Here is a 24039-nt window from a genome sequence, read left to right on the forward strand (position 1 = left end):
TTCCCCATTGTGCATCTTTCCGAGGCATGGATTTTTGCCAATTTCATAGTTCATCTGTCATTGTCCATTGTTCTTGTTCTGCCACGCCCAGAAGGCAGGACTAGACACAGGGGCCTCTAAGGTCTCCCCCATGCCCTTCCCGACTCCCCCCGGTCTTTTTCATTGGGCTGTGGTTCTAGGATATGCTGTTTGTAATCAGTTGTTGCAAAAGTATTTGTTAGCCCAGCATGTCCACTGTCACTGGAGTCACCTAAGGTATCGGCTCCGTCTCAGATTCTGTTCCCGAATGCTCTGTTCTAGTTCCACCAGTGTCCTTCTCTGATTCCCTCCAGCTGTCACTCTTTTGTTTCTCAGTTGTTCCCCTTAGGTCCTTGACAGCTTTCTTCTGTGCAGCTTTTATTTGTTCCTATGACTGCGCCGCGGTTAGTCCCCGCCGAAGTCCTGCCCCCCTGCTTTTCTTTTTCCTCGTCGACCAGGTCTTGACATCCTCTTGTCCATGTTCGTTAGCTTGGCGGAGGCCCCTCATCTCTATCCTTTCCCAGGCTTCTAGAGGCGTTCCCAGGAAGTGTGTTCTTTTCTCATATTTGATCCGAAGTTTCGCCGGGTACAGCAGTGCGTATTTTATGTCATTATGTCGGAAGACTTTTTTGGCTGTGGCAAAGCTGACGGTTGTTTCTGTACTTGGTTTGTGTAGTCTGGGTAAATGTTTATCTCTTTTCCCTTGATTTTACAGGGGCCCCTTTTGCGTGTCTCTTGGAGGATCACATCTCTTCCTCTGAAGTTCATCAATTGCACTATTTTTGGTCTTGGGTATGATCCCGGCGGTAGAGGGACCGCCGGGATCCTGTGAGCCCGCTCCACAAAAAGAATTTTGGGGGTATACCCCGTAGCACCACATTGCTCAGCCATGTTTCTATGTAGACTTCTATTGATGGGCCATCTGCCTTTTCAGGGACTCCCACCAGGTGTATATTGTGTCGCCGAGACCTGTTTTCTGTGTCTTCCACTTTACTGGTTAGAATTCTCACTTCATTGTCCATGAGTGCAAGTTTTTGCAAGAGTGCTTTCACCTGCGGGGTCGTCTCCTGCATTATCACTTCTGTTGCCTTGACCCGATACTTCAGCTTATTGTGATCGCCCTGGAGAAGACCTACTTCCCCTGCAGGCTTTGAGATTTGACTCTCTAGGGCTGTCTTTGAGTCCTGTATGGCTGCCAGAATCACTTTGGTGTGTTGCATCAGTGCTTCTGTTCCCCCGGAATTCTTGCTCATAGCATCTCTCGGGGGGCAGCCGGTGCCTCCTTACCCATTTTCTGTTTCCCCCATCGTCACCTAGGGGTTGAGGGAGTATATGTCCACACTGGAGCTCCCAGTTATCACAATCTTACAGCCATTGCGGTGTTGTTACTTGTTTATTCTGTTGCCACTGCTGTGCAAGGGTGCTTATGGTGGTAACCGTCAAAATTCCTGGCCGTTCGTTTGCCAATCAGTTAGTGGGGCATCTCAGTTCTTCTTGAGCCATTGAAATTACTGTGGTTATCTATGCCCCTCCACCCTCCAGTGGTTGGATGGTTCTGTGCCTTGCCGTATCACTCCTCTGTACGTTGTTTCTAGGAGCCTCCTTGCCTGTTCCCCTGTTTTTTCTATGATTCCAGCAATTAGTTAGGTATCTGTGTCTTGTCCTGCTCCTGGCTTAAGTTGCTCTCTCTGTTGTGTTTGTGCACCAATTCAGGAACTTCCCATCTCATATCTTCCCGGGTAAGCCATTATTTCTCTGGGTTTTGTGGGCTCTCTTATCAGGGCAGTCCCATCTCCTCCCCAGTGTCTCTGGCTTTCTGGGTGCTCTCTCACCCTCTCGCTGTGTCACTAGGTGTGCCTGACTCCGTCTTCTCTTGCCTCTTAGTTTGTTCCTCTCCCAGAAAAGCTCCAGAGGCCCCAGGATCTTTGCCTTATTTAATTTGTCTCCAGGGAGGGGAGGGGGGATGAGGGACATTCAATTATTTTTACCGTTTAGTGGTAGTAATCGTCATTTTCCTCCCCCCGCAGATCCCCCGGACCTGTTCCGCACACTCCGAGAAGCAATGGGAAGAAAGAAAATGGCGGCCGCTCCATCCCCTCGCTCCTAGACTCACCGCCCTGTCCCTGGGCTTTCGATGTGCCTCTGGTTCTTCCCGGGTCTCCCGATCTGCTTCACCTGTGAAGGGGAGCCCGCCGCAAGTCTTTGCCGCCAGGCCGCCTTTCCAGGTCTTGAGCGGCTACGTGCGCGATGCCTGGGTCGAGGCCCGAAGCCTCTCGCAGCGGGGCCCCCTGCAGCGTCTCTGGGCGCCCTTCCCCTCTGCCGCGCAATCGTCGCTTCTGGTTTCTCTGAGTCCCCCCGATCCTCGGGGGGCCCTGATCTCTTTCGTGGGTCAGAACAGCACTCCAATAGGATATTTGCCCCTCAGAACGGGTACGGCGATTGGAGCTCTGGACTACGTGTCCGACTCCTTTGCTGACTTAGCCACGCTCCCGAAAATATTCATTTTTACTATGTTACACCGCCCAATAATGCTCACGGTAACCTATGGCAATGGCGCATCTTAGAACTACATTGCTTCAGTAGATCTTCATAATTAAGGTGTACAGTATCATCAGTATGACTGGCAATCTTTACACTCAAATATAATGCCACATCTGTTAGATATTTGCCTAGTTATTCAGCGGTATAATTGAGTATAATCTTATGGTTTGTGTGTATTAATTTATACCCAGGTACATCCCCTAAGTGTGCTCCTTCTTTTGCAATATAGATCATTGAGCTTCTAGCATCTTTTGAATATATGGCTGCATCATGAGCATAACAGTTAATTTACCAGTAATCCCATTGAGGCCAATAGGAAATACATGTTTATTCTCCATTACGTGATATAAGTAGGGCTCTAAATAGATGTAAAATTATAATGGAGACAAGTCACATCTCTGCTGTGTTCCTGGATGGATAGTGAATGTCTCAGAAATCTGACCAGAGATCACCACTCAAGCAGTGGGAGTTTTATAAAATGTGACTCACTTCAGAAATTTCTCACCAATACCAGTCTTTCTCAATGTAGTCCAGAGGAATGGCCAAGAGACTCTATTAAATGCCTTCTCGGCTTCCTGAAGGATCATAATAGTTGGTTAATGCAATGTATTGACATAATCAAACATGGAGATGACATGTTTGCATGATTGTATTCCATCCAGGTATGAACCAATTATTTTCTGGGCTAATGCTTGTTCCTATAATGGAAACAAGATGGGTGGCCATCATTTTAGCATATTTTTTGTGTCAGTATTAACCAGTATTAACCAGAGATATGGGCTTTATTGATCCTCTTTCCTCCGATGGTTCCCCTTTTTTGAGAATATGGATACATTGGTAGTGTTTTATGTAAAGGGAATGTCTGGTACTAAATTTGTATATTAATTTAATATATTAATATTGATTTTTAAACAATACTTTTTAAAATAAAGTTGCCCACTCCTTACCATTTGTATTCATTTATTATAAATGTGGTTAAAATAATGTTTATAATTAATTTAAAAAATGTTTACATTTTTAAAAATAGGTTAACATTTTTAAGTTATTTGTTCAAATGAAATGTGTTAATAAATGTATTAAAAATATATAAAGGTGCCTGATTCACTCCAAAACAGGAGTGGAGTATGTTGAAGTCTTTTTGACACTACTAAGACAGTAGTCAATTTAGAAGTGTTGTTTGTGAATAGCGTGGTCTTACTCTTTTGTGGGTGTCTGCTTTCTGTATTAGCATGTCCCCATTATTGGCAGTATGCAGCACGCATAGAAAAAGCAAAAAATTAGGAGGAATAAAAGTATTCCTCCTCATTGCGCCCTTCTGGCATTGGATTTTGGCGCTGTCTCAGGTTTATGAAATTTCAAAAATCTGAGGCAGAGTCAAAATGCAATGGGTGTTGCTGTGGAACGCTCACAGCAACACCCATTGTACGCCACTTTCACGCACAGTGCTGCGTGGGAAGGAGCCGTATTTACAAGGTGGCGTTAAGCCACAAAAAGTGGCTTAACACTACCTTGTAAATACGCCACAGTGCTTAGGGCCACAGGAGCGTCCCAAAAAGTGGCGCTCCTGTGACGCTAGGGGCCTATAAATATGGCCCTTAGTTCTTTTGCAGTACTTTCTTGTCTTTTATTTTAATTTTAAATGTAGTTTTAATGTTTGTTTGATTGTTTTTATTTTTACATTTTGTATGCCATTGTATTTAATCTGTCATTTTGCCTTGATTCATCCATCCATTCATCTATCCATCAATCCACATCAATTCCTTCATCCATCGATCCATCCACCAAAGGCACACAGCCGCACTACAGCATTTGGTTTCTTGAGGTGTATAATAATTCCATGTCCTCCTGGACACCCTGGCTGTGGCGCACTGCAGTCAAATCAGCAGCATCATTCATTTTTTTAATGACTATTCTATTTCCCCTGGACCACCTTGCCGCTATAGGTTATTTAAGGATTATTCCATTTACCCCTGCTCCTCTCTCTGACTGCCACAGGTGCCTCCTTTAAAAGAGATGGAGATTTAAACAAAGAGCTACATCTCCATGTTGTGCTGCCTAATTTGAAATTACATTTTATGGTGGTGTGGTTTTACTTTACAATGTTTGATTAAATTGGTATTTATTACATACGTAACCAACCATACTAATATTGCATTTGTCTGCACTATTTCAACCTGCAACAATGCCATGTTTCACTAACTAGATGTTTTTCTTGCTTGGTTGCTTTCAGGAGAAGAGACTTCACATCTCCGACAGTACTGCCAAAGAGGAGGCCCGTACAGTTAAGTCCTCAAAACTTTCCCACTTGTGCAGCTTAGTGCCACTGCCAACTGAGAGCTTTAAGATGGCCCTAAAGAAGTTGCTCCCAAGAAAGTGGTCACTGAGAAGAAGTACCTTCCACTAATGGTGTGCCTACTGTAACCTTTTTTGGGAGACGTATGCCTGCCACACGTGGGGAAGGGTGAACCTGGAAGCAGCACTCCTGCATCTTCAGCACCACCCCAACCTAAGGCCAAGATCATGTCTGTCAGTGAGGAAGCCAGTGCAATCATGGCAACACTGAGAAGCAGTGACATTAAATTGATTTGTCACTTTCGCAAAGTAGTAGCCAATAATTTCAAGAAACAGAGCAAAGTGGACAGCAGCCGCAGTCAGCAGTAGTAGATCTTCCTGAAGTTGAAGCAGAACAGGAGGTTGAGCTTCCTGCAGAGCAAGAACCGCCTCTTTTAGAATCAATAGGTCCCAGATCTCCAGCAAGAAAAAGGAATGGTACTACTCCACTATCTTCTCCAATCACCACTTCTGATGATGATGTAGGGATGTGGAGCGGACCATGGCAGAGTACGGGAGACACCAGGCGACACAAGGGAAAAGAAAAGTTCCAGAAACCCTTAGAATCATGGATGGGGATGATGGTGAGGAGGATGATGACGATGAGCCACACATTATGAATGCTGGCACAGAGGAGTCCCACATTACTATCCAACTTGCACTGAAGAACATGGCACAGGCAACACTGCCAACTCCCATATTTATAAGGCCCCAGCAGAGGCCTGCGCCAACCCATAACTCAGTGGAAGTATACACTTCAGAGAGGCAATCAACACACCAACATACCTCCAGTTATTTTTCTGGCATTGGCAGTGACCCTGTAAGAAAGTACTTCTCCCCAGTTTTGGACTTTTTTATGACTGGCAAACAGGAAGAGAACATTGCAATATGCTCCATTTGCCACTTGAGTGTTTGTCAAGGTAAGCCTGGTTCACATTATGGTACTTGAGTCCAGATGACCCATATGAAGAAAGAAAATCACGCAATCCGCTGGGAGGAGCACCTTAAAAAAAAAAGGCTGAACGTAGTGGCGGTGGTGAAGGTGGGGAGACCTGGGAAACATCATCTACAACTGGTCAAATCATGGTGGAAGGTGAGGAAAAAGAGGGTAACATTCTCATGTAAAACAGCCCTGTCCCCAACAGTGCACCAGAATCACCTGCCTCAGGGACCTCACAATGGCACAGGAAGACTCTGAGTCAGATGGAGACACCACAGCATACAGTGCATGCACCACAACGCACATTGAGTTTACCACCACCTACATCCCAAAAGTCGCCTGTGTCAGTGTCCCAACAAAAGAAGAAAACCCAGGCTGCTATTATGGACATACAGTATTTAGACAGGAGGGGTCCTACGCCCGCAACCATCCAATGGCACATTGTACAATGGGAAGTTGAACATTTAGTGCTGGACCTCCTCCCTTTTTCTTTTCTGGAAGGAGTGGGATTCTTAGAGTTTGTGGAAGCCATCTGCCCCAAATTGAAGGTTCCACATCAGCCCTATTTTGCCACAGCTGCTGTTCCAGTGCTACAGCATAATGTGCTGCAATTGGTTGGACAAGATTTGCAGCAAAGTGTTGTCCACACTGTCCACCTGATGACAGACATGTGGACCAGTTGTCAGGTTACTGATTACATGTGCATCCATGCACACTGAATCTCTTTTGGGAGGGGAAAGCAACAGCTTTCTGCAGGTCTTGAGTTTGAAGACATTTTAAAGCACATTCAGCAGCATACAACATTAGCCATGTTGGCCATCAAGAAATCACATACAGTTGCAAACATCATTGACAAATTAATTAGCAAGGTGTTTGAATTGCTACGACCCACAGGTGCTGAATTGGATTTGTTGCCAGGGACAATGGCAGTAACAAAGTCAAGGCCATGGCAGATGGAGTCTATTTTGGGGTCCTGTGTTTGGCACACTACATCTACCCGGTTGTGCAAACATTTCTCAAAAAAGAAGACAGAGTCAGCAACATACTGAAGACATGCAGATGAATCTGCACTCATTTCACCTGTTCTTTTAAAGCCTGGAAGCAGTTGCGGATTAGTTAGTGTGGTAACAGAATACTAGTTAAAGCCCTGATACAGGCGCTGCCAACACATTGGAACTCACTCTTTTATATGTTGCAACGTCTGTTTGAGCAGTACAGACAGACCAATGACCATGTGATTCGAAGAGGAAAGGATGCAATTGGGAAATCTATGACCATGGATGTGGACAAATGGGGCCTAGTCAAATGACTGACACAGATGCTACTCCCTTTTGAGGTTTTCATGCAGGAAGTTAGCAAGGAGGACAGCACAATGGGCAAAGCTATCCTGTTGTTGCATCTGCTTCAGAAACAGCTAATGAAGGTATATGATAGGTTCGCACTCGGAGGTGTGAAAGAAAGCTCAGAAGAGCATGCCTAGGTTGAGAGCGTACGGTATTGCTTGACTTGTAATGCAAGGCTGCAAAATGGCATTATCTCATCTAAAAAGTACATCTGTGCACCCTACTTGATCCATGGTACAAATAAATTCTTCCCACTTTAATTTCTTATTCTGAAGGGGATGTTCAAAATACAAGAGGTGGATTGTTGAGGAGGCTAAAGAACTGGAAGAAGAATGGCTGGAACTTAGAGTCTCACTCTATAAGTCTGTGGTTACGCCTTCAACTTCCAGAGAGGGCAGTCTTGTCTCACAGCAGCCAACACCAGCAACAAGAACACTGGCAATACCAGCATCATAAGAATCCAACCCAACCTCTGCATTGGCTTGGCTTTAAGTGGCACGTCTTAGGTCCAGTGCAGAATCAAAGGCAAAGGAGGTCGAGCAAGTGGCTGCACCAATGACACGTCAGATAATGTTCCAGGAGTATCTGGATGCACCAAAGAGGTGTATGTGGATCAAAATCCATTTATGTATTAGCATGGGAAGATGCACCAATGGCCACAGCTCAGCAGGCTGGCAATAAAATATTTCGCTTGTCCTATAGGAAGTTTGTCTGCTGAACGTGCATTCAGTGCAGATGGTGCAGTTCTTACAGTGAGAAGACCAGTCTCTCACCTCAAAATGTGGAGAGATTAACCATGATCAAAATGAACCAACATTTTAACCCACCTGATTACACCATTCCTGAAACACCATAGGAGGAGGAAGAGGATGATTGGTCAAAATCAAGTGAGTTTGCTGACCAACTTCTGTGAACCACCTGAGTTTGAGGATGAACTCTACTTACCAGATTGAGCATGCCAGTGCCACCAAAGAACATTTTAATTTAATTATTCCTCATGGAATGTCTTTATTTCTTTGCAAAAAATAAAATAATAAATAACTAGTGGAACATTATGAATGTGTCAGATTTACGCTGCCCCATCATTTTGTTGCCACATATATAGCCAGATTGGAGTTGGATGTGTACAGTGAAGAAGCCCCAACATTCCCTTCAGGACCTTAGAGACAATGCCTATTTCCCTCATATGCCATCACCTATCCTTTTTGTACATCACCTACCAGGGCTGCCCCAAAATATCATTGATTTAAAGAGTGCCAATGCAAAATTCCAATGTGTTGATACCATTGAAGAGGAGATAATATTTTGTATCAACCACCGTACTTGGATTGGAAGAGGTAACTACTAACTTTTGCACCAATGAGTGGTTATATATGGAGTGATTGTGAGTGATGATTGATGATGTATGTGGTGGCTGACAGTGAGGTTCAACACATTTTTCAATGGTTTGCAATGTTTGGGGGCTGATGGGTGATCATTTTTTCCTGAAAGTGATTGTCCTTTCAAACTTGGAGAAATGTACCTGCAGGGTCCACTCCTTTTTTCTTGTTCCTCAGAGGCCAGATTAGTGACTTCAGTTACCAAACACAATCTACACAAAATACTCCAATTCTGTTTCTTTATTTGTTCTTTAACAGAAGTGCACTACACAGGTCTTCCTCGCTCAGTTTGGGACTGGGACGGAGTTACTCGTAATCAGGAGGAGGAGGATAGAAAGACTTAGGAAGGGGACTACTCTACAACAGCTAGAAGGAGAAAGATATCAACTTCAAGGAGAAACCATGATGATGGCGAAGACTCTGAGGCCTAGTATTCACTCAGCTCTCTCGACTGAAGAGAGGTGCATTGATTTTGGAAATTCTACTGAGTGTGTGTTTGCTACATTGCTGATTCAAAGACAATTACAAGAGCAACCCAGAATGTTCATGTGAACCTTGGTACAATTATAACAAAGCACACATTCACTTGAAGCTCATGAAGTTCACTTTAAATCAAAGTTTTATATTATAGCAGAAAAATATCTTGCTATTGACTTAATCATTCCATGATTTTTGACGAAAAAGGGTAAATTATCTGTCATAAACATCCTCAATTGAAAATCAGTACCAAAGCATGTGTAACAACACACATTTTATTATTATGAGAAAACATTACCATGACATAGAAGATCCTTTGTGTAATCAAACTTCAAAGCAGAATAGTGTGAAAAACAAGAGAGGTCTGTCTTATTATACTGTTGACAACATTATGACCCTAATTGGGTAACAGAGTCTCATCAGAACAAACAATGACCTGGGTAACTAGCACGGAAAGGATCATCATTATAAGTGTACTATGAATGAAGGACTCAAAGAATGGGAAAATTATATATAAAATATATACATACTGGTTGTTGTTACAATATGAATAATTCAAGGATCTCATCTTGGTTAAAAATAATGGTATCTGGAAGAAAGGTAACTAAAGTCAGGTAAATTAAATCTATTTTTATGTAACATAGATATATATACTAGGTGAACCATTCTCCCAACAGGGCATAACTCACCCACATTTGTATCAATATGACCAGCCCCAGATGGTGGGCTGGTCACCTGCAAACACCAAGAAGCGATCATAGCCTAATGTTAAATAACTAAATAGAGGGCTACAGGAGGAGAAATTACCTTAAAAGGTAGCCTGGGCTAGCTGGCAGCTGTTACCACGATGAGGAATACTGTGCAGATGAAAGCTCCCAATTGGAGAAATAACAGGGAAATGGGCCAAAGCTTTTCCCTTTAAATAACTTCCAGCAGAAACCCGCGCAACCTTTGCTCTCGTCCGAGGGCAGATTTAGATTAAAGGGAGCTGAGGTGAATGGCTGCTCGTGCCATAGATTGTGTTAAACATTGTAAATGTGTATCATTTCGGAGAAGGGGCAGAATAGGAAACACTTTGAAGATTTGGACATTTTTTTTTTAGACGTGTGGGGAATCGAAGGTTGCACAATCGCTATTAGAGGATAAGGGGAAATACCAGGACGCTAACCCGATGGCGGTAGGCAAGGTCTTCCACCGGATAGTTCGGCTTAGGTGACATTGTGAATAGAACGACTACCAACGAATGGTAGTCTATCATTTGGATTCAAAGCAGACATCATGTTGAACATGTAATGCTGCTCACTCTAGAGAGAGCGTGTTAACCAATTGTAATTTTATATCATTTCAAAGAAGAGTCAGAATAGGAGACACATGCATAAGTAAGCAAATTATGAAAAAATAGAATTTCAAAGAGCGTTCTTGAGGAATAGAACGTTTTGAAAAAAAATTGAAGACATGTGGGGAAATGAACTCTGCACAATCGCCATTGAGGGAATAGGGGAAAATACCACAGAGCTAACCCAACGCCGGTGGGCAAACCCTTCCAACAATAGTACTGCTTAGGTGGCATTGAGGAACTACGGGTGTTCTGTCATTGAAAATGTGTATTAAAAGCAGCTAAAATGAATGGCTGCTCGCGCTGGGACAGCGTGTTGAACATGTACATGTATAGCAATATAGGGAAGAAAAGGAAACACAGAAGTGAATTAGCAATTTATGGAAAATAGAATATGTCCAAGCATTCTTAGAATCTAAAGTGTTAGAAAACTGTAGCCATATGGGAAAGCGAACCCTATGCAGTGGCCATTGAAGGATAAAGGAAATTTACCACAAAGCTACCCAAAGGCGATGGGAAGGCTTTTCACCAGTTAATAAGGCTTCGGTGGGGTGGAATAGTCAAAGGACTTGATGACTGTATTGTGAGTGTATACCAATCATAATTACCATAGTCCATAAGAGAAGCTGCTACTTGCCACGATGCACATATGTTTTTGGGGAGCCAAATTGAAGGAGCCTATTAAATGGAGGGCAGTACTTATTTAAAAGAGAAGGTCAAAATAATTCTATTAGAGGCAGTTGGGGAACTGTCAGAATTGTGGTACAACACACAATGGAGGACTACTACCAAGATACAGCTCTAGTGCAAGGGGTAACGGGCATTGCAATACAATAATACAATGGATTTTTTTTATTTAAAAACAGTTATAAAAAACTTCACTACATTTGCAATATCATGCGATATTGTATCAATTCAGTCATGCAGTGTACTTCCTCCATTCTAATACGGAGTTCAAACCTTTCCTTATGGAATCACATTTTTCTATCCATTTGCATTCCAGTCTCTTCAAATTCAGTGCAGTGTCTCCCCCTCTTGGTGAGGGTACAACCTTTTTGATGACTTGCCATCTGAAGTCTTCCTAAGTATGTTGTCGTGCCCAGTAATGTTGAATCATTGGTGCTGTTTCCACACAGCATCTGATGAAGCTCCTATGCTGGCTAATTCTTATTTGTACCTGTTGAGTCGTCTGTCCAATGTAAATAAGGTCACAGTGCACCAGATATAGTAAATAACGTTGGTCGAAGTACAGTTAGTGTGCTGCCTTAGGGTAAATTGAATATCACCATGAACAAACAGTTTCGTATTGAACGTATATTGACAGGCAACACAATTAACACATTTGTAATGCCCTTTATCTGGCTCTAAACCAGAAAAGGAAGGCAATGTCAGAGGATCTTTTAGAGTTCTCCTGTCAGCATGCACTAAATGGGCCTTAAGATTTTTACCTTTCTTGTATGAAAAAAGGGGGTGTCTCAGAAAGGATCTATAGTTCTAAGAATAGACCAGTGTTTTTTAATGTTTTTTACAATCTTGTTGGTTTGTGGACGGAATGTAGTGACACATGCAATTTTATCCATGGGGGCCTTTCTCGAGTCTGTAAGATTATCTCCCTTGGATTGTGGCATGCCCTTTTGAAGGAATCCTTAATTAGTTGTCTAGGATATCCTCTCTATAGTAATTTGTGGCTAAGTATAGCTCCCTTTCCTAAATTGTCATTCTTCAAGGTACTTTGAAGCCGAAGGAATTGGTCAAATGGTAATCGGTCTTTCAAAGCCCTAGGGTGGCAGTTCTTGTAATGTAATAGAGTATTACATGCTGTTGGTTTGCAAAAAAGAGTGACAATAAGTTGATTATTGTCATTTTTAATGAGAAGGTCCAGAAAAGGTATGCTATGTTGATTCGCATTGCAAGTGAACTTCAGGTGAGGCTGACAATTGTTCAGATAATGAACAAACAATTTAGTATCTCATCCGTCCCTTCCCAAATCAGGAAGATATCATCAATATATTGTTTCCAGCAGTGTATGTTTCTAAAGAAAGGGTTGTTATCTTTAATTACAAACATGCTCTCTAAATGGCCAACATACAAATTAGGCAGATTTGCGGCAACATTGGATCTCATTTTTTCAAAATGTTCTATTCCTCAAGAACGCCCTTTAAAATTCAATTTTTTTCATAATTTGCTCACTTATGTTGTGTCTCCTATTCTGCCTCTTCTTCGAAATGATGTTTATTTATAATGGTGAACATGTTATCTCTAGCGTGAGCAGCTTTACACATTCAACATGCTGTCTGCAGCATGAGCAGCCATTCAGTTCAGCTATTTAGAATCCAAATGATAGACTACCATTTGTTAGTAGTCGTTCTATTCACAATGTCATCTAAGTAAAACTATCCGGTGGAAGGCTTTACCAATTGCCATCGGGTTAGCCTTGTGGTATTTCCCCTTATCCTTTAATAGTGATTGTGCAGGGTTTGATTCCCCACACATCTAAAAACAAATTCTAATTCCTAAGAATGCTTTGTAAATTTCTATTTTTCCATAATTTGTTTACTAACGCAAGTGTTTCCTTTTCTGCCCTGTCTCCGAAATGATACACATTTACAATGTTTAACACGCTCTCTATAGCGCGAGCAGCCATTCACCTCTGGTGCCTTCAATCTAAATGTTCACTCGGGTGAGCGCGAAGGTTGTGCTGGTTTCTGCTGGAAGTTATGTAAACTGAAAAGCTTTGGCCCATTTCCCTGTTATTTCTCTGACTGGGAGCCTTCATCTGCACAGCATTCCTCATCATGGTAACAGCTACCAGGCAGCGCAGGCTACCTTTCAAGGTAATTTCTCCTCCTGTAGCCCTCTATTTAGTTATTTAACATTAGGCTTATGAACGCTTCTTGGTTTTTACAAGTGACTAGCGCACCGTCTGGGGCTGGTAATAGTGATACAAATATGGGTGAGTTATGCCCTATTGGAAGAATGGTTCTCCCATTATATATATCTGTGTAACATAAAAATAGATTAAATTTACCTGACTTTAGCTACCTTTATTCCAGATACCATTACTTTTAACCAAGATGAGGTCGTTCAATTATCCATATTGTAACAACAACCAGTACGTATACCCTTTTATATATAATTCTTCCCTTCCTTGATTCCTTCATTCATAGTACACTTTTAATGACAATCCTTTCTGTATTAGTTCCCCAGATCATTGTTTGTCCTGGTGAGACCATGTACCCTCTTTTAGGGTCAAAACGTTGTCGACAGTGTAATAAGACAGACCTCTCTTGTTTTGAATGAAGAAATAATGCTGTATTGACAAATGTTTCCAAATTCCAATAAGATGCTGTCTTTATTAGATACACCAGAGACTATATAAATACAAGCAATTCCTTGATTGCCTTTTGATGTGGTGTATTTTTTCACTTAGGGTGCACCGTTTCTCACTATTCTGTTTTGCAGTTTGATTACACAAAGGATATTCTATGTCATGGTAATGTTTTCTCATAATAATAAAAACTTGTGTTGTTACACATGTTTTGGTACTGGTTTTAGCGGACCAATTTAGGATTTTCATGACAGATGATTTACCATCTTTATCTTTATGGGATGATTAAGTCAGTAGCAAGATATTTTTCTGCTATAATAAATGTAGTGGGTTCTTGCTCTGTAAGGGTTTGGACTTGAAAATGACTCTGGAGACACCTAGTTTGGTTGTACCTTCCCTTTATTTGGGATATGGTTTAAGTGTAACGTTCACTTTATATACTGTTTCTCCTTAGGAAATGTCTCTGGTATTCCCGTCTTCTTTATCACCAGTAAAGATATTTTTATGGTCTTTTGTTCTAGGGCGTTCCCTTGGACTGCCTTGACCCCGTCTGGATGGTCTTCAAGAGGAATCAGGATCCCGTCCTCAGAGGATGATGGCAGTTCCCCAAAGAAAAATGGAAAAAAAAAAACAGGTAAGTGTAGGTGGTGGGCTCGAGGCTATATAAGGGTTAGGAGGGGTTGTGAGGACAGGGTGTGCAGGGGTGTGACAGGAGTACATTTTAGAGTGTATCACCCTTCTCTGTGAACCTAAGACTCTCTCTCTCTACTTTATCTTATAGGAGGGTGGTTATCTTCACCACCACCCCTTGTGCCGTTAGATAATTGTCTTCTGACAGTTTCTTCTTCCTTTAATTCCTTCCTCCAGGTCCCTTCCCGGTTCTCTCTCTCTCTCTCTCTCTCTCTCTTTCCCCACCCCACATCCACTCAGGTAAGAGATTTACCCTAAGGTACGATCGTACCTGGGTAAGCCACGCCCCTCCAGGGACGTGGCGGCGTTGCTCGTGTCTCCGCTGGATCTCTGTGGGGGACTTCGGACCTTCTCCCAGACTTCCCGCTGAGTCTGGTTTCTTTCTTCCTTCGCCCGCGTCCTCGCGATCGTCCTCCTCCTCCTCCGATTTGGTTAGTCCTTTTGCTCCCGGCTCCGTTCTTCACTCGTTCTCTCTCTCATTGCGCCCTTCTTCCTCTGTCTCGCCAGCGCCCTCTGGCTTCTCCTCACTCATATCTCCCATCTCCGTGTCCCGGATATCCGGGTTGGATTTTACTTCCGGGTCGGCGCTTCTCCAGAGAGTGCCCCCGGAGTATGATTCTGCCGGCTCGGGGCTACAGTTCGTAACCGCGGCAATGGACGCCCTGTTACAGGTCCCTCTCCACGATTGGGGTTGTTCGAGACCCAGAGCAATCGGATAACGGGACAAGTAGTCGGCCTGGCCCATTAGTTCCCCTGGAAGGTGGCATACCTGAAAGGAAAAAGGTTGGAGTTCCATGAACCATCTTAGTATACGGTCATTGGTATCTTTATGTCGCGATAGCCACGTAAGAGGAGCGTGATCAGTATACAGCACAAACGGGCGTCCCAGAAAGTAATATTGTAGGCTTTCTATGGCCCACTTTTCTATAATTGGGTAGCGTTGTTCCCTGGGCAGGAGCTTACGACTAATGAAAACAATGGGGTGACTTGTGCTATCATCACCTTTTTGAAATAAAACCGCACCCAGGCCTACATCCGATGCATCAGTTTGTAAATGGAAGGGCCGACTGAAGTCAGGACAGCGTAAAATTGGTTTGGTCGTGAGACATTTTTGTAGATTTATATAACTATGATGTTGGGATGGGGTCAACCTTGCTATTTTTGTGGGCTGTCCCTTTTTTAAGAGGTCTGTTAACGGAGCAGCTAGAGTTGAATAATGGGGTATGAACCTCCGATAGTAACCGATCAGCCCTAGAAAGGAGCGTACTTCTCTCTTGGTAGTATGGGGTTTATACGAGTAATGGCTTCCACTTTATTCATCTGTGGTTTTATTACACCACCTCCTATGTGATATCATAAGTAGGAGATATTGGTATAAGCTAGGCGGCTTTTAGTAGGATTAGCAGTGAGTCCCGCCTGGTGTAAAACAGAAAATATTTTATGTAGATGACTCAGATGGTCCTCCCCGGTTTCGCTATATATTACAATATCATCCAGATATGCGGCTGCATATCTGGAGTGTGGTCTTAACAGGGAATCCAGAAGACGTTGAAAGGTGGCGGGGGCACCATGTAATCCAAAAGGGAGGATGTTAAAGTGGTAAAGCCCCGAGGATGTGGAGAAGGCTGTTTTTTCTTTGTCTGTTGCTGCTAATGGAATTTGCCAATAGCCCTTTGTCAAATCAAGGGCGGACATATATTTGGCTTTTCCGAGTCTTTCTAGGAGGTCGTCTACCCTGGGAAGGGGATATGTGTCAAAATGGGATATGGCATTGACTTGTCGAAAGTCAATGCAGAAACGGATGGTTCTATAATTCCCATGTATAGCATTTTCTCTATTTCTTCCTCTACCAAAACATTTCGTGGTTCGGGTATGCAATATGGTCGCAGTCGTATGATCTTTCTGGGTAGTGTTTTAATCTGGTGCTGTACTAATGTGGTTTTTCATGGTTGAGTGGAGAATAATTTGTCGTCGTGGGAGAGCAGTTGGGTTAACTGTTCTTGTTGTTTTGATAAGAGACGTGCATTCCTTTGTGGCTCTTCTGGGTTTGTGTTTACATCAGTGGGACACCACCCAATTTCAAGTTCCTTTATGGTATTAACTAGGTATCCGGCTGCCTAGGACCTTATGGGTTCAAAAGGTTCTTCCAATTTCTTTGAAAGGTTTATGTGAAATATTTGGGTTCTTTTTGGACTACCTGTCATTTCAATGGTGTAGGTAACAGGGGTTATGGCTCCTAGAGCCTTATAGGGTCCTTACCATCTAGCCAGGAGTTTATTTTCAGAGCTGGGTAAGAGGACAAGAACTTTGTCCCCCTTATTCAAGGTTCGCATTTGGGTATTTCGGTCACAATAATGTTTTTGTTTACTTTGGGCTTTCTCTAAGTTTTCCCTGACGTCTTCCCATACTGATTGGATTTGGGATTTTAGGTCACTGGTATAGTCTAAAAGGGATTTCTTTCTCCCTTCCTCCTCTTCCCACATTTCGTCCGCCATATCTAGCAGTGTTCGGGGCTGTCGCCCAAAAACTAATTCAAATGGACTATGTCCGGTAGAAGCTTGTTCATGTGTCCTAATGCCATAGAGAACTAAGGGTAACCTCCTATCCTAGTCTTTACCTGACTCGGAAAATGATTTTTTTAGAAGAGTTTTTAAGGTACTGTTGTAAATTTCTACTAAACCGTCGGTTTGTGGATGATAAACCGCGGTTCTCAGGTGTTTAATTCCCAGTAGCTGACATATCTGGGTCATTAAATTTGACATAGACTGTGTTCCTTGGTCAGTTAGAATTTCTTTAGGAAAGCCTACTCGGGCAAAGAACCTGATCATGGCGTTAGCTACGCTTTTGGTATTTATACTGGTGAGGGGAATGCCCTCGGGATATCTGGTGGCGTAGTCCACTAATACCAGTACATATCTATAACCCTTTGAGGAAGGTATGAGGGGTCCTATTATGTCCATTCCTACTCGGGGAAAGGGTACTTCGATAATAGGCAAGGGTTGTAGGGGAACCCTTCTTCTGGGTCCAGGATCTATAAACTGACACTTAGGGCATTGCTGGCAAAACCTCCTGATCTGGGAAAACACTCTGGGCCAATAAAACCTTCTTAACAGGTACTCCTCGGTGTTCTCTCTACCGTAGTGGCCTCCTGCTGGTTGACTATGGGCTAAATGTAATACCTGGAGCCTATAAGGTTCGGGAACGAGCAATTGTTTCTTTTCCTGGTTGTCAGGGTTGGTGATCCTATATAGTAGATTTTTAATTATGGAAAAAGATGGACCCTTATCTCCAGGAGTTCTAGGTCGTGCGGTTCTCCAAGCATTAAGGAGGGTGGGATCCTCCCTCTGGCAGGAGCGAAACGGGGGAAGATTATTGAGGGTACAAACTTGTGTAATTACCCCGATGGACTCCTTATCCTTAGGTCCATTTAATCTTTTGGTTTCTCTTTTTTCATTCTTACTCGGTTTAAAACGGTTTACCGTGGGTTGTATTGGTTCATTAGAAAAAGGTGCTTCTTTCCACCATGAATCGCTTTCTTCGATTTTCCTTGTACTGTCTAAAAGAGTAGAAAAGTCTATATAGTTGGTTCCAGTTATGGCTTCTTCTACCAGGCGGTCCACTACTCCCATCCGGATTTGGGTTTCTTTTCCCTCCCATATAAGTGAGACCCATGTCATGGAATACTCTCGGGATTCTCAGTGAATACAACAGATCGTCACTGTGACCCCGGGGGTGAGGGTCTGACTGTCTGTCAAATCTGCTCTGATGACTGACTGGCTGCAGCCAGAATCGATGAGTGCTAAAGTTTTTCGCCCGTTGAGAAGCAACCCTTTTTTGTATTGTTTATCTTCGCTTCCTGTATAATAGACCCGTCCTCGGGTGATGTCTTTTTCCATGGGTTCTGGTTTGTCGGTTTTAAGGGGACATACACGGGCTATATGGCTCCACTCCCCGCAACTATAACACTGAGGTTGTTGGGGAAAAGGTCTCTCCATTACTCGGGGTTTTACAGTATCATCAAGGGGTCTTCTCCCCAAGGAGGGGACCTGCCCAAGGGTCTGACGGGATGGAGTAGGGGTCACACGATGGGGTGGGTTTTTAAATTCCATGGAACGATGATAAGCACACGCTAACTCAATGGTGGTAGTAGTATCTGGATTAGGGTGTTACTTAATCCAGTTACGGGTGGAGACAGGCAGAGTTTCCAGGTTTTGTTTCAACAATATGACTTCTATAATGTCCTCGCGGTTGGTTCCTATGGGACCCAACCATTTGAGACCTAAGTTTTTTATCTGGAAATACAAAGCCCTTGGGTTTTCCGAAGGCCCCCATTTAGCCTTCCTGAATCGTAGTCTATAGTGTTCTGTGTCAAACCCTACTCGTTCTAGTATACTTTTCTTAATATCCTGGTATGGTGTGGTACCTCCAGGGTTCACGGCTTGATAAGCTGCCTGGAGGGTCCTGGTCAATACAGGGGCTATGTACTGTCCCCACCGATCTTGGGGCCAGGTGGCTGATGTGACAACTCTTTCAAAGTTTGTAAAAAAAGGCGTCCGGGTCTTCGCCTTCTTGGTACCTTTGTAACACTGAACTAGGCACATTGGGGTGAACCCGGGTAGCCGCAATGGTATCCATCAGTGACTTTAAGGCATTCTCATGGACCAACTGGTTGTTGGCCATGATAGTCGGTTGACTTTTTAAGGGCGTTTTGAAGGGCTTCCCGTTCTACTTTGGCTTCTTTCTGTTGCTCTTCCCACACAATCTGGAGGTGTCTCTGTCCTTCGGCTAATTGTTGCATCATATCGGCTATGGTGGGGGAACCTTCCATCTTGAAAACGTTCGGTATCCTGGTGTCTGTGTTTAAAATCCCACTTCTGACACCACTGTAGTGGGTTCTTACTCTGTAAGGGTTTGGGGTTGAAAATGACTCTGGAGACACCTAGTTTGGTTGTACCTTCCCTTTATTTGGGATATGGTTTAAGTGTAACGTTCACTTTATATAATGTTTCTCCTTAGGAAATGTCTCTGGTATTCCTGTCTTCTTTATCACCAGTAAAGATATTTTTATGGTCTTTTGTTCTAGGGCTTTCCCTTGGACTGCCTTGGCCCCATCTGGATGGTCTTCAGGAGGAATCAGGATCCCGTCCTCAAAGGATGATGGCGGTTCCCCAAAGAAAAATGGAGAAAAAAAAACAGGTAAGTGTAGGTGTTGGTCTTGAGGCTATATAAGGGTTAGTAGGGGTTGTGAGGACAGGGTGTGCAGGGGTGTGAGAGGAGTACATTTTAGAGTGTATCACCCTTCTCTGTGAACCTAAGACTCTCTCTCTCTACTTTATCTTATAGGAGGGTGGTTATCTTCACCACCGCCCCTTGTGCCGTTAGGTAATTGTCTTCTGACAGTTTCTTCTTCCTTTAATTCCTTCCTCCCTGTCCCTTCCCGGTTCTCTCTCTCTCTATCTCTCTTTCCCCACCCCGCGTCCACTCGGGTAAGAGATTTACCCTAAGGTACGATCGTACCTGTGTAAGCCACGCCCCTCCAGGGACGTGGCGGCGTTGCTCGTGTCTCCGCTGGATCTCCGTGGGGGTCTTCGGACCTTCTCCCAGACTTCCCGCTGAGTCTGGTTTCTTTCTTCCTTCGCCCGCGTCCTCGCGATCGTCCTCCTCCTCCTCCGATTTGGTTACTACTTCTGCTCCCGGCTCTGTTCTTCACTAGTTCTCTCTCACGTTGCACTCTTCTTCCTCCGTCTCGCCAGCGCCCACGCCCTCTGGCTTCTCCTCCCTCATATCTCCCGTCTCCGTGTCCCGGATATCCAGTTTGGATATTACTTCCGGGTTGGCGCTTCTCCAGAGAGTGCCCCCGGGGTATGATTCTGCCGGCTCGGGGCTACAGTTCGTAACCGCGGCAATGGACGCCCGGTTACAATAAAAAAAATTGAATTAAAGTGAGCTTCACATGAATATGTGCTATGTTAGCATTGCTGACTCAAACATGAAAATCCCCTTTATGTTCTTGCTCTGCCTCTGATTCTTCTTGATACATTCCTGACTCCTGATGAAGCTTACCTTGATTCATTTTGTGCTTCTCCTTTACTTTATAATAAAGTTAATGTTTTTCAAAACACAGGCCTTCTTCTAGTTCTCTCCTGCATGAACAAAACTGTGTGAAAGTTCAGCACTCCACCTTATCTACGGGACAGGTTCACCCAGGCACACAAAAGTGATGGACATTCCAAGAAGAATGGCAATACAGTATAATTATTCTTTTATTATTCATAATTTTTAGAACTGGGTGGGTTAACTTCAATCATCAATAATTTGTGGTATACTATCTTGGGTCTCATTGGGGCAAACGGACTATCTGCAATGCATTTAACGGAACTATATCATTCTCATCACTTCATACTTTCCTGCCACAACAGATTGATGATGGTGTGTTGCCCAGTGCCCCAATGAATATTGCCATGGTTTCTTTTGTTTAGTGTTTTTCTTTTCTCACCTTTCCCCAAATCCCATTTCCAATCCATTCATCGAGCCCCTATTACTTTTCCCCAGGCTGTGTGACTTAATTTTACACCATAAATGGATCACACAGTTGCTGGGGCAGATGTAGTCAAAGCCACACCAACCCACTGCATGACCTTCTATTACCTGAGGAATATTCCACAAAGGCCCCATCAACATCATCATTAAGGTCTTGTGTTGTGTGTTGTGTAAACACTTAACCATTTCCAACCACTCCTGACTCTGAGCCCACTTCTCCTTATCTGAGGAATTCAGTCCCTAAGTTTAGGTTTTAAGTACTAGCACTCTATTGCTCAAAAGAAGTTGATATGGCTAATTTTATTATCATATCAGGTCTTCTTGGTTGTGTGTCATGTACTGTCATTGTGGTAGTCTGGTCTCAGTCTTCCTAAAGTTATGATGTAATATATGACCCACTAACTGTCTGCTTTGTTTCAACCTAGTTGACAGTAATAGATGACCCATTGATTAATCCTGCAGTTGGAGTTTGCATAGGTTGGAATGGCACCTCGTGTTTTCCCTGTTAGTGTGCTAGCCTGCTACTATTACTACCACCCCTTAAAATACCACCTTGGGAAAAACCCTGTAATAAGAAGGCTGTAGTATTATCCCTTACTTCATATATCCAGGCAAGAGAAGAACAATGGGTTGAAGTGAACTTGTTTAATTAGTGATTAACTTCCACTGAACAAAGTGTTGTTTGTGTGTATCAAGTTTTTTTTGTAGGCAAGATAGGCAATGACAATCATCCCCTAGTGGTCATTATAGTTACAGACAGCAGTAGTGCAAGGGTACAGGTAAATTACATACACTTTTTTAGCAGATTTAAAATCATGCTACACTGAAAGACAGCAGTACAAACTAAAACAACAAAATAAACATTTGAGGCATACATGAAGTAATATATCTCCATTTTTTTTAACAAATAGAAAACCTACACTTTCCACCCACTACAGGCCCACCACTCTCCCCAAACAAATAGCCCTGCCCCCAAAAAGTCCAACGAAAGTCCAAAGTGAAACCCTGACCTAACTGCCTCCCACCCTTTCCACCCACAACAAGTCCCTGCCACCAAAACAATAAATTAAGAAAGGGTTTAGAAGAAGGCATTGTCTACTTGGGTCCGCAGCTGGTCCAGGCTCTGCTCGATCCTGGCAAGCCATCTCTCCATACAGTCCATCCGCTCTAGGGTCTACTGGAATAATGCCCAGTCAGAGTGAGCAAGGATTGCAGCAGGTGCAGTCAGGCCCCCCTGACAGCTGGCGGCGGCACCGTTGTTGTATTGGTTGGGAGGCTGGGTCTGTCAAGCTGCTGAAATAGATCCTGGGTGTCAACATCAGGACAGTGCGCGCTCTATGGGCGACAAAAATGGAAAAACCCAGCCTTTATGCAAGAGCATAATTCATGCATTGTGTTTATATGCAGTTTGTTAACTTTTTGCATTGCAGACTTTATCCTTGAAAAACACTATTAATGATGTTTGCAATAACTTAGCAATTGCAAGGTATTGCTGCAGACTTATTGAGTGTGTTAGGGTGTGGTCCCTTTCTAGGACCTTCTAGACATTTTCTCTGCAGCATGACTGTGTGTGGTCTTGGGCTGGGCCAGTCTCTATAAAAGGGAGCCAGCCCAGGTCCTCGTGCTCACCATTTAGAGGTCCCAGTACAGATCAGCAGCAATTTCCTGAGCTCCTGTTCCGGAGGCCTACCTTGAAGTTCCAGGCCTTCCCGGCATATCTTGGTGATCCTAGAGCAGGGTGGTAAGACGGTGGTCGGGCTGGGCCCCCGACCCCACCCTAAAAAGACTCTTGAATTTTTTGGGCCTATTCTTGAAACTTTCAGAGTACGCGAAGCATTGCTCTGATGTTAATCTTGGTGTTCGGATCGGCAAAGATTTGCGCGATGATTTCATGGCATTTGCATGCTCTTGTTAGAATTGGCTGTGTGCGCGATTCATTTTCTGCATGACAATCTTGGTGTTCGGATCGGCAAAGGTTTGCGCGATCGTTTCATGGCATTTGCATACTCTTGTTAGAATCGGCTGTGTGCGCGATTCATTTCCTGCATGACAATCTTGGTGTTCGGATCGGCAAAGGTTCGCGCGATTGTTTCATGGCATTTGCATACTCTTGTTAGAATCGGCTCTGTGAGCGATTCATTTCCTGCATGACAATCTTGGTGTTCGGATTGGCAAATGTTTGCGCGATCGTTTCATGGCATTTGCATACTTGTGTTAGAATCGGTTGTGTGCGCGATTCATTTCCTGCATGACAACCTTGGTGTTCAGATCAGCAAAGGTTTGCGCAATCATTTCATGGCATTTACATACTCCATTTGGAATCGGTTGTGCGCGCGGTTCATTTCCTTCATGACAACCTTGGTGTTCGGATTGGCAAAGGTTTGCACTATCAATTCATGGCATTTATATATTCCTGTTGGAATTGACAGTGTGCGCGATTCATTTCCCACATGTAAAACTTGATGCCCAGATCAGTAACAGTGTGTGCAATCATTTCATGGCCATACAAAAAACTTTAAGTGTAATGTTATTTAAAGTGCACATATTTATTCTGTGAAGATGACAAATCCTAAATGTGACGTTCTTTGTGCATATTAAGTTCCTAGTACAATTCCAATTGTTTTCCAGGGATGGTTTTCAGACAGCCTTTAGTCCTCATGTTAAAAAGACAGTGTTTGTTCTGAAGCAGTATTCTAGAAGGTTCTTGCATTTTCTAGACATTATATGACATGTTATGAAAAGCTTTTATGAAACATTGCATTAATCATCCTTGATTTATTCCAGGTATCCAGAGTTCTTGAGGTCTAGTTAAAGTCACTCCTTAGAGTATCCATGGTAACAGTAAGACAATACTAAGAACCATAATCTAGTGAAAGTCAATGTGATTTTATTCTGATGTTGTGTTGTTTAACCTTTTGATTCCTACAGGTCTCCTTCCCAGCTGTTCCCTACCTAATCCCCTTTTCCCCACTTGGACTCTCTTAGACTTTGTGACATTCTAATCAGAGTATTGAATCTGTCTTGTGGTGGACATGTTGGGAACGTGCGTAGACCCCGAGGATCTGGTCACTCTGACACTGGGTCAGAGGCAGCTATTTCTGCCTCTTTGTCCTCCA

Source organism: Pleurodeles waltl, chromosome 3_1 (genome assembly GCF_031143425.1).
Source record: "Pleurodeles waltl isolate 20211129_DDA chromosome 3_1, aPleWal1.hap1.20221129, whole genome shotgun sequence".
Taxonomy (NCBI): Eukaryota; Metazoa; Chordata; class Amphibia; order Caudata; family Salamandridae; genus Pleurodeles; species Pleurodeles waltl.